Raw genomic sequence first — 10581 nt, 5'->3', positions numbered from 1 at the left:
TCTTCTCTCTTTTCCTAAAAGTAGTTATAGTCTCTCAATTTGATCTCAAAATTATTTTTTGATTTTGAATTCTCTATCTCCTTTGTCATCAGTTATTTCATAATCTAATGTCCTATCTAAATTCTTTAGACTGCTTTATAACCCATCTCTATATATTTATTCTTGCTACTTTCTTGCATTTACTGTTTTCTGGGGATAGAATATTTCTAACTTGAACCATTTTTAATGGCTTTTATATAGCTTTCACAATAAAATCAGAACTCTTTAACTCCTAGGTATGACACACTGAGCCTGTAACCATCTGCTCCTTCTCCACTATTTTGATGAAACACAGTTGGGAGAGTGACAACCTCTTTTTAATAGACTAAACTGATAGTAAAGTAAACTTAGACCTACTGGTGGGCATATTGTTATCTCGTGGGGGAAACACATCTAATAAAAAAGTCCAAACAAATGAAAGCAGAACTAAGACTCAGAGAAAGAGTGAGAGAAAAGAGAAAAGGGAGGAGAGGAGAGGAGAGGAGAGAAGAAGAGAAAGAAGAGAGGAGCAGGGAGGGGAAGGGAGGGGAGAGGAGTGGAGAGGAGAGGAGAGGAGAGGAGAGGAGAGAAGAGAAGAGAAGAGAAGAGAGAGAAGAGAGAAGAGAAAAAATAGAAGAAGAGGGGAAGGGAGAGGAGGGAAAAGAGGGAAGTGGAGAGAAAAAGTGAATGCTTTACAACATCTGAATGATGTGCAGATTGGAAATATAGATCCAACCATGCTTGGAGTTCCCTAAATTATGTAAGATAATTGTTTTGTGTTTTTTTTTCATTTTTATGTCCATGATGGATTGATTTGGTTTTCCCAAATTTTTCTCAATTATTATTCAATTTTTACTCAAAAGGGAGCAAGCTAGTTAAACTCCTTTTTTTTTTCTAAATGTATTTAAAATGCACTTGCATTATCTCACCATGTCTTTCTATAAGGACAATAAAAAAAAACCCTTAGGAATCCAAGGTTAAACTATTCTTCTCTTCTTTTCTTTTCTTTTCTTTTCTTTTCTTTTTTCTTTTCTTTTCTTTTTTCTTTTCTTTTCTTTTCTTTTCTTTTCTTTTCTTTTCTTTTCTTTTCTTTTCTTTTCTTTTTCTGAGAGGTTTTTGCTATAGGACTTTTGCACTCACCAGAAAGATAGAGAAACAGAGACAGAAAGTGAGAAATTACCCACCAGAGGGGGTGGCCACACTGCAATCCCTTCTCCTCCAATCTCCTCTCATAATCTTGGGCACACACGCACATGTACTCAGTGTGAGTTTTAAGCCACTAGATCTGGAACGCGAACCGCGGTCGACTACGCGGGAGTCCAGAGACATAGCCATTATGCTAACTGCTGGTCCCTGGAAGTGATTTTTCACTTTCCCTCTCTGTGGTGAGCACATGTGCCCGATAGTAAAAACAAAACAAAAAGAAAAAAAAAAAAGAGAGAGGGTTAGATAAGATTGAAAGGCTAGACAGTGGCTTAGCAGTAATGTAATTGGACCCATATTGGGTTCAATTTCCAAACTTGTCTGGGGACTGTGAGAACACATGTGCATGCCCATGACTTGGATGGCTGAGACTAGAGGTGGATCATAAAGTGACGACTCTGTTGGGAGTGCCTGTCTCTCTGCTGTCTCATGAAGTGCATACATAAATAAATAAGTTTTTTGAAGCTTTTTTAAAGATTAAAGTTTATCTCCCTCGTGTACAACTGTATCTCCATCATCAGTCAAGATATCAACTGATCACCAACCATCACATCCTTGTTCTTTTAAAATTTTTAAATTTAATTTTATTTATATTATTATATATTTTAATTATTATAGAGAATTCATGCTCATGAGAGAGAGAGAGGAAAAGTGAGAAAAAAGCTTCTAGGTCCAGGACTTGAACCATGGACAGCCATATAGGAGTCTAGTGCCTTAACCATCACAACACCTGCTGGTCCCTGCACCCTTGTTCTAAGTGACAGGACAGAGAAATTAACAGAGACCAAAAAGACAAAGGGTGATTTATAGTTGTTACGTGTATGTGTGTGTGTGTGTGTGTGTGTGTGTATTGGTGAAAATTTGACCACATCTAACCAAAGGGGAAGCTGGGGAAGAGGTTTTCCTCTGGGTGGCCATGTTCCCAGTCAATCATCCTGATACAAGGAAAGGTGGGGAGAAGAAGTAGAAGGGACAACTATTGTAGGTTTTTACCACACACACTTGTTTATAAATAATTAATTACTGAAAATGACCAACATATTTTCAAGAAACTAAATGCTACATAAATTTAGCTCATGACCCAAAGGAGAAGTCAGACGTGAAAAGCAAATCTCAGTTTCATGAATAAATCTCATGAGAAGAACCTAAAAATTGCCAGTCTAAAACCACTTAGTTCTTTCCAAAGTAAGGCAACTTTGTTGAATTACGTAAACTATTTCAATTTATTAAGTCTCAGATTGTTGTCCCTAAAATGAAGTTAATTGCTACCTTTTGGTTATTTATTTATTTATTTATTTATTTATTTATTGAGAGTAAAGATGAACTGAGTGATTCCCTACATAGGTACATTTTTTTGCTGTAGATTTTGTTTTTGGAATAAATATTATGAAAGGAAAGCAAATTGACCATTGTAATGATGTCAAGAGTGGTTAGAATTCAGTTATTCAGATTATGTTTCAAGATTTTCTCTTAATTTAAAAATTTTGCTTTTTAACCTTTTTATATTAGATAAGGTCTTGTTATGTTGGCCAGGCTGTCATCAAAATGGTAATTCACCTGCCTACACCTCTTGAGCTGCTGGGACTATAGGGACATAAAACACACCCAGTATTCTCTCTTTCCATCTTTGATCAGCTTTCTTAAATGGTTTTATTTTTATCCAGGTTATTACCTTATGGTGGCAAGCATGGGTTCAAGGGCAGCCATCTTGCCATTTCATCAATTCTAGAAGCAAAATAAAGGCTCTTTTCTAATTTTACCTGGAAATACCCTTGCTGTCAATCACTTTGGTTCTACTTGGGGCACACACTGAAATCTGACTCATTAGATATAACAAGCTTATTGGCTATTTCTGATTTATCAACTACCTTATGGTTTGAGATTGGCCTCCCATTACAATGGCAGGTGCTATAACCAGAAAAGATGCTAGACAGATAATGTAACAAGTTGAAAACGGAAATTAGTTCCTATTTTTTTTTTATAAATCAAAGACTTTTCGAGTCTGGAGAAACTACAGAGATAATCTATTTCTGCTCCTCATTTATATTTGAGTTGGACTAAAAGGTTAAATGATTTGTCCAATGATACAGAGCCATTTAGTGACAGATCTAGGGTGAAAACCCACTTCTCTTGACTCTAGTTTAGTGATTTTTCTCACTATACAACTCTGACACTTTTTAAAGGATGACTAATCATAATCTGATTTGTGGCATGTTGACCAATAGTTTTTTGTTTGTTTTTCCCTTCTCTAAGCTAATACTTTTCCTTCAACTAACTTTCATTGTTCTGATTTGACTCATCACTCAGGCTGCAAAAACCACGGAACAGGAATTTTGTTCCATGAAAGTCTATAGTGCTTTATTGAAACCTTCACTAACAATATATTTGAGATTCTCATTTTTATTTCCAAGAGTTGTGATTTTAAAACTCATGTGGAAAAGTTATTATTATTTGTTCATATGAGCCTAAAATGAAATAATAATTTTCCTTCTTAAGCAATGCAAAATTTTTGATGGAGCATTAGAAAATAGAATGAAGAAGTATAACCCTTATAATTCTACCACCCAGAAATGGTTGCTTAATACAAGTTGGTATCTAATGATATTAAATAATATATTACACATACTACTCTGTAACTTTTCATAACAATATGTTCTTTAACAGCATCTTTCAATAATTTTATGAGTCAATAATTATAAATTTGTGAGAGCAGCAGTTGGCGTAATGGCTATGTCACTGGACTCCCATGTAGTCAATCACAGTTCAAGTCCAAGACCCGGTAACTTAAACTCACGCCGGGCATATGTGTGTGTGCGTGCCCGAGATCCCGAGAGAAGAATGGAAGAGAAGGGATTGCAGCTTGACCATCCTCCCTGGGGAGTGATTTCTTGCTTTCTTTCTCTCTGTCTCTGTCTTTCTGGTGAGCACATGTGCCGTATAGCAAAAACCTGTTCCCCCCAAAAAAATTATAAATTTGTATTATCAATTTAAGTGCCTCATTTTTTGAATAAACCTTAATAATTTAGACTATGATCATATAAAACATTTAAATAATTTTTTTACTATAATGAATAATACAGTGATGAGTGTATTATATTTTCAGATTGTACTTTAGTTAGGGTTCTAAAATTATGAGAAGCATAAGTCATTTGTGGATAGCTTAAATGGGGGATAGAAGGAATTTATTGGAATTATTGATAAAACAAATTTGCTCACAAACTGAGTAGACATCAGAAGGAGATGGATCTAGAAGTTTCTGAAAAATCCAATAGCAGGAAATAATGGAGAAATTCCATCGAGGCCACTACCATGGAGATGAGTCACCTTCAATATTTCCTGAGTCCTGGGAAGAGAATTCATAGGATATATCCTAGGTCCATGTTCACCATTGGCCAGGAGATTATCTTATAGCATCTTCATTTATAATCCTGCCAAAGTCACCGAGAAAGAGTAGTTTTCCCCAAGAATTTCAAGGGCATCAACTATAAAAAAACAAAAGTAAGAGAAAAAGGAATTGATGATGGACAACCAAGAGCAACATCACTTTCTAGTTGCCTGGATTTTTCTTATATTAAATTCCTGGAAATAAACATGATTAGCTAGAAAGCTAAAAATTCATTTAAGAAATTTTCTAAATAATGCAAAAATAGGGATCAGCAGTTGGCATAATGGCTATGTTGCTGGGCTCCCATGTAGTCAACCACGGTTCCAGTTCTGGACCTATTGGCTTAAACTCACACCGTGTGTGTGTGTGTGCATTCCCAAGATCCCAAGAGGAGAATGGAGGAGAAGGGATTGCAGCGTGGCCACTCACCCACGGGGGTGATTTCTCACTTTCTGTCTCTCTGTCTCTCTGTCTTTCTGGCGAGCACACGTGCCCTATAGAAAACAAACAAACAAACAAAAAATACTCTCCAAAAAATATACTGGCAACTGTAAAACTAATAGAAGTTAGCATTAAAAATAGTAGATGCATAACAAGTTATTATAAGAAGTCCCAAGAGACTTGTCTTACTCTGCTTTTCATATTCTAACTTAGAATTTCAGCCAGAGACGAAAGAATCATGGTAGAAATCATATTCTAAAATTCATCATGCTTTGATTTATGAAATGTCTAGCTAACACTTCAAGTAAAAGGTCCAAATTAAAAGAGGATAAATAAATTAACTCCATTGTTTAATAAAAAAGGAATAAATGGAACATTTTGGATTTATACTCCTATATTTAAATATAATTGTATTAAACTCAGAAAGTTTAGAACAGCAATTGATAACAAGAATTTTAGTCTAAACAGATATTCTTTGAGTTTAGGTTTTACTAATTTCTAGCTTCTTTAAACAAACTGTTGATGTATCCAAACTGTTTCTTCCTTAGTAAAATATGCTTACTGGTGTCTTCCTTATAGAGCTATTATGAAGGTTAAATTAAATCATCATTACAGAGACACTTAGAACACTGGCTGGATTATAATAAATATTCAACTAATATTAGCTATTATTTTTTCTTTTTTGAGATTCTTGCTATAGGGCACATGTGCTTGCTGGAGAGACTGAGACAGAAAGTGAGAAATCACCTCCTAGGTGGAATGGCCACACTGCAATCCGTTCTCTTGTCAGAATCTTGGGCACTCACATACACACCCCTGGTGTGAGTTTCAGGCCACCAGGTCTGGGACTTGAACAGCAGTCGACTACATGGGAGTCCAGTGACTTAACTATTATGCCATCTGCTGGTCTGATATTAGCTATTTAAGAAAAAAATTGTATTGCTAATGAAATAAACTGGCTTCATTCCTTCCTAAAAAATTATAGGATTCTCTGCTATTTTCTACCATTATCTGCAAAAATAATTATGATGAAATTTCTTGATGTTTGCACACTTTATATGGTAGTCTCACCCAGTTCATCCTCAATTGGTGCCATTCTGAAGGACATTTTAAAGCCAATTTCTTTCCTTAGCAGATACTATACAATAGCCATCTTCATGATGGTTTGGAAAAAGTCTTACTGTCTCATACCTACTTTGTTTTAAGTTTTTACTTAATACTTTCAAATACACTATTATAAGAGTACATAAGAAAATGTGTGTAATTGGGCCAACTCTGAGGTGCAGTGCTACTGTGTTGCTCAAGGGAAGCTGGATCCCACATGATGACCATGGTTTGAATTCCTGGCCCAATCAACCTGAAAAAAAAAATACATGGTACACACACGAGTACCCAAGATCTGATGGTCTGGAGGACTGGAGGAAGAGGATTTTGGCATAAGCAGATTTGGGAAGTATTCTCCTCTCTTTTTCTTTCCTTTCTCTCTCTCTCTCTCAAGCATGCACATACTCTACCATGAATAAAGAAAATGCAATATGTGTCTAGTCTCTTAAACAAATTATGTTGAACAAACTGGATATCAACATGTAAAAAGTTGAAATTAGACCCTGATTTTACACAATACACAAAATTAATTCAAAATGGATTGAGGATCTAAACATAAGATCCCCAAACTACAAAATTCCTAGAAGAAACCATAGGGAAAATAATTCATTGCCTTGGTTTCAGCTATTATTTCTTGGATATAACTTCCAAAGCACACACAACAAAAGTGAAGCTAGACAGTGGGAATATGTGAAATTTGAAAACCTCTGTACATCAAAAGGCACAGTCAACAGAGTGAAGAGGCAACTTTTGGAATGGAAGAAAAATATTTTCAAATATGCTAAGTAGTTAGTATCCAGAATATGTAAAGAGCTGTAACTAAACCAAAAATTAAGAAAATAATATTAAGTATATTTACATTATTTAATTTTCCATTAAGAAAAAAAAAAAAAGAAAGAAAAAGAGTAGCAAGTGTTTGTGAGGATGTGAAGAAACTGGAACATTAGAACATTTATATATTGTTAGTAAGATTACAAAATGGTGCAATTACTATGGAATACAGGATAAAGAGATCTCCAAAAATTAAAAATAAAATGCCATTATAAAAACATTACATCTCTCCAAAAATTAAAAATAGAACTATCATATGATCCAACAACCCCACTTTTGTGTTATATGTCCAAAACAGTTGAAAGCAGAGACATTTGCACACCCATGTTTATAGCATCCAAAAGGTACAAACAACCAAGTGGCATCAAGAGATAAACGAATAAATAAAATACAGTAAATACATTCAATAAAATATTCCACTTAAAAAAACTAAGTCACATGCTACAACATGGATGAATCTTTAAGGCTTTGGCTCAGCAAAATAAACTAGTCATAAAGAGATAAATACTGTTTGATTTCACTTAGGTGAAGAGTGTTCAAAAAGTTAATAAAAATGCATATTATGAAGAAAAGTATGGATGGATTTTAATTATTTTTGCGCCAAAACAAACTTGTGCTTTGATTCAAATTTTTCATAAATTTTATGAAGTCCCCATGATATATCAAAATTAAGGAAACAGAAGGTCAAATTGTGCTTACCAGAGACTGGAAGAGAGGTAAAGGAGGTATTGTTTAATGGGTTTCAGATTTGCGAGATGAAAAAGTTCTGAATGTTGGGACCAGCAGTTAGCATAATGGCTATGTCACTGGACTCCCACGTAGTCGACCGCGGTTCGAGTCCCAGACCCGGTGGCTTAAACTCACGCCCGGCACATGGGCGTGTGTGCCCAAGATCCCAAGAGGAGAATGGAGGAGAAGGGATTGTGGCGTGGCCATCCCCCCTGGGGGGTGATTTCTCGCTTTCTATCTCTCTGTCTCTGTCTGTCTGTCTGGTGAGCGCACATGCCCTATAGCAAAAACCTCTCAAAAAAAAAGTTCTGAATGTGTGTTTCACAATGATGTAAATATGTTTAATATTATTAAACTGTGCACTTAGAAATACTTATGATGGTAAGTTTTATATGTTCTTTACCACAATAAGAATATAAACAAATAAAAAAGATGTGTTGATTTAAAAATAATGTTTTAAATAATAGCAATCTATCTATAATTTAACTTGAGAAATAGAACATTAAACATTATAAGAACTTTGGAAGCCATCCTTATGACTCTCTCTGATCACCTTCCTCTTTTCCTCCTTCTCAGAGGTGACTGCTATTCACATATTTTATGTTATTCATTTATTCCTTGATTTACTTTATAGATTTGCCACAAAAGTAGGCATTCTCAAATATTATTTTGACAGTTTTAGAAGGTATATGAACTATATATAGTGCATGATTTATAACTTACTTTTTGTGAATAAAATTATAATTTTAAATCTAATTATGCTACTTTGTAGTTCATTCATTTTCATTGCTGTATACCATTCTATTAAATAAATGGACAATTTATGTATATTCCTTTATAGATGGACTCTAGAATATTTTTATTTATTTATTATTACAAATGCTGCTGCTAAAAAATGTTGTTGACCATGTCTCTCAGGACACACACATAAGAGTTTCTCTATAGAGCATAAATCTAAGAGTGGAATTGGTGGACTATTGACAATATGCATGTTTAAACTTATCATATAGGACACATTGTTTCTCAAATGAATATACCAATTTACATGCCCACTAGCTATGAATGAGGTTTCATATTTTAAATTTTCATCATGCCTATTATTAGACTTTTTTTTCATTATTGCTGGTCTGATGAGGTAGAATGGTATCTTAAATACTTTTTCTGATTAATTATGATGTTAAACACTTTTATATATATATATATGAGATATTGATGTTTTCTTTGGGGTCCATTTTTGAGTATGCACTTTTTAATTTTTCATATAAATTTATAGAAGCCCTTTGCATATTATGGACATGAATTATTCCTTGGCTATTTGTGTGGCAGATATGTTCTCTCAGTTTGTGATTTATCTTTTCACTTCATTTATGGTACAAATCTGGTATTTGCAGAGAGGGAAAAAAAACATGATCATTTGGACTGAGAAAACAAGAGAATGACTCCACATTTCCTCCCATTATCTAAGCCATTTCCAACAACTCTTAAGATGCTCTTTCTGCCCGTTCTGGAATAATACAAGTTACTTGAATTGAGAAAATATATATGGTTGGATATGAAATGGATACAAAGTTCAGGTGGTTACATTGAATGTATAAAAGAAATTGAAATAAAAAATAAAAGTTTAGGTTTGTTTTTGTTTTTGTTTTGTTTTCAGAGAGATATTTGCTATAGGGCGTGTGTACTCGCTGGAGAGACAGAGAAAGTGAGAAATCACCCCCATCCCCCCAGGAGGGATGGTCATGCCACAGTCCCTTCCCCTCCATTCTCTCCTTAGATTTTGGGCACACATGCACACACACATGTGTGAGTTTTAAGGTGTGATTTTAAAGCCTCTGGGTCTGAGACTCAAACTGTGGTAGACTATGTCTGCTGGTCCTCAGTTAGTTTCTTAACTGTTAACTCTATAATGAGCTCTTGTGTGTTTGTGTGCTTCTATGTGTGTATTGTATGTATGTGTGTGCATATTTGTGTAATCTGTTTATGTTCCAGAATCAATCGTGATATGGTAAGAATAACAGAATTTAAGGACATTAGGGAATTACAGATGATGGCATTACTGATTAGGTACCATTTTGCTTCATAATGGAGAACTGACCCAGAAACAATATTTTAGTGCCTAGATGCTACTTAGAATTACAATCAATTTGGGAACAGCAGTTAGTGTAATGGCTATGTCACTGAACTCCCATGTAGTCAACCATGATTCAAGTCCTGGACCTGGTGGCTTAAACTCACTCTGGGTGCATGTTCGTGCATGCCCAAGATCCTGAGAGAAGAATGGAGGAGAAGGGATTGCAGCATGGTCATCTCCCCTGGGGGTGATTTCTCGCTTTCTATCTCTCTGTCGCTCTCAGTCATTTTTAGCGAGTGCACGTGCCCTATAGCTAAAACCTCTCAAAAAAAAAAGAATTAGTCAATTTGGATAAAATGTCTCAAATCACCAAATAATCTTGGAACAGAAGATAAGAGTTAAATCTTAATCTAAAAGAAGACTTACTGGCTTTAGTTATGTAATCGGTTAGAGACAACTGGATTTTAAAAACTATCAAGCTAGAAGCAACTATAGAGCTCTAGCTCAGTCTGTGGCTTATAATTGCCATAGAGGAGCTCAGAGAAGACAAGTTGTCATTATGGGATGGAATTCAAACTTCTAAGTAAACTATTTGAGCATGAAGGGCTTCAGCCTCCTTGATTTACTATAGACTGCCTCTATCTGCAGATCAAACTTCCTTATTTCCTCGAATCTGCATAGAGTAAATATATACTTTCTTTAGGACGTCCAATTATTAAATATCTATGAACAATGGTAGTAGGACATAAACATACAGACCTAGCATGAGACTCCTTCCATTTACTAAGTCCACATACCC

This window comes from Tupaia chinensis, unplaced genomic scaffold, assembly GCF_000334495.1.
Source record: "Tupaia chinensis unplaced genomic scaffold, TupChi_1.0 Scaffold000231_2, whole genome shotgun sequence".
NCBI lineage: Eukaryota > Metazoa > Chordata > Mammalia > Scandentia > Tupaiidae > Tupaia > Tupaia belangeri.
This window is presented reverse-complemented; position numbering follows the sequence as displayed.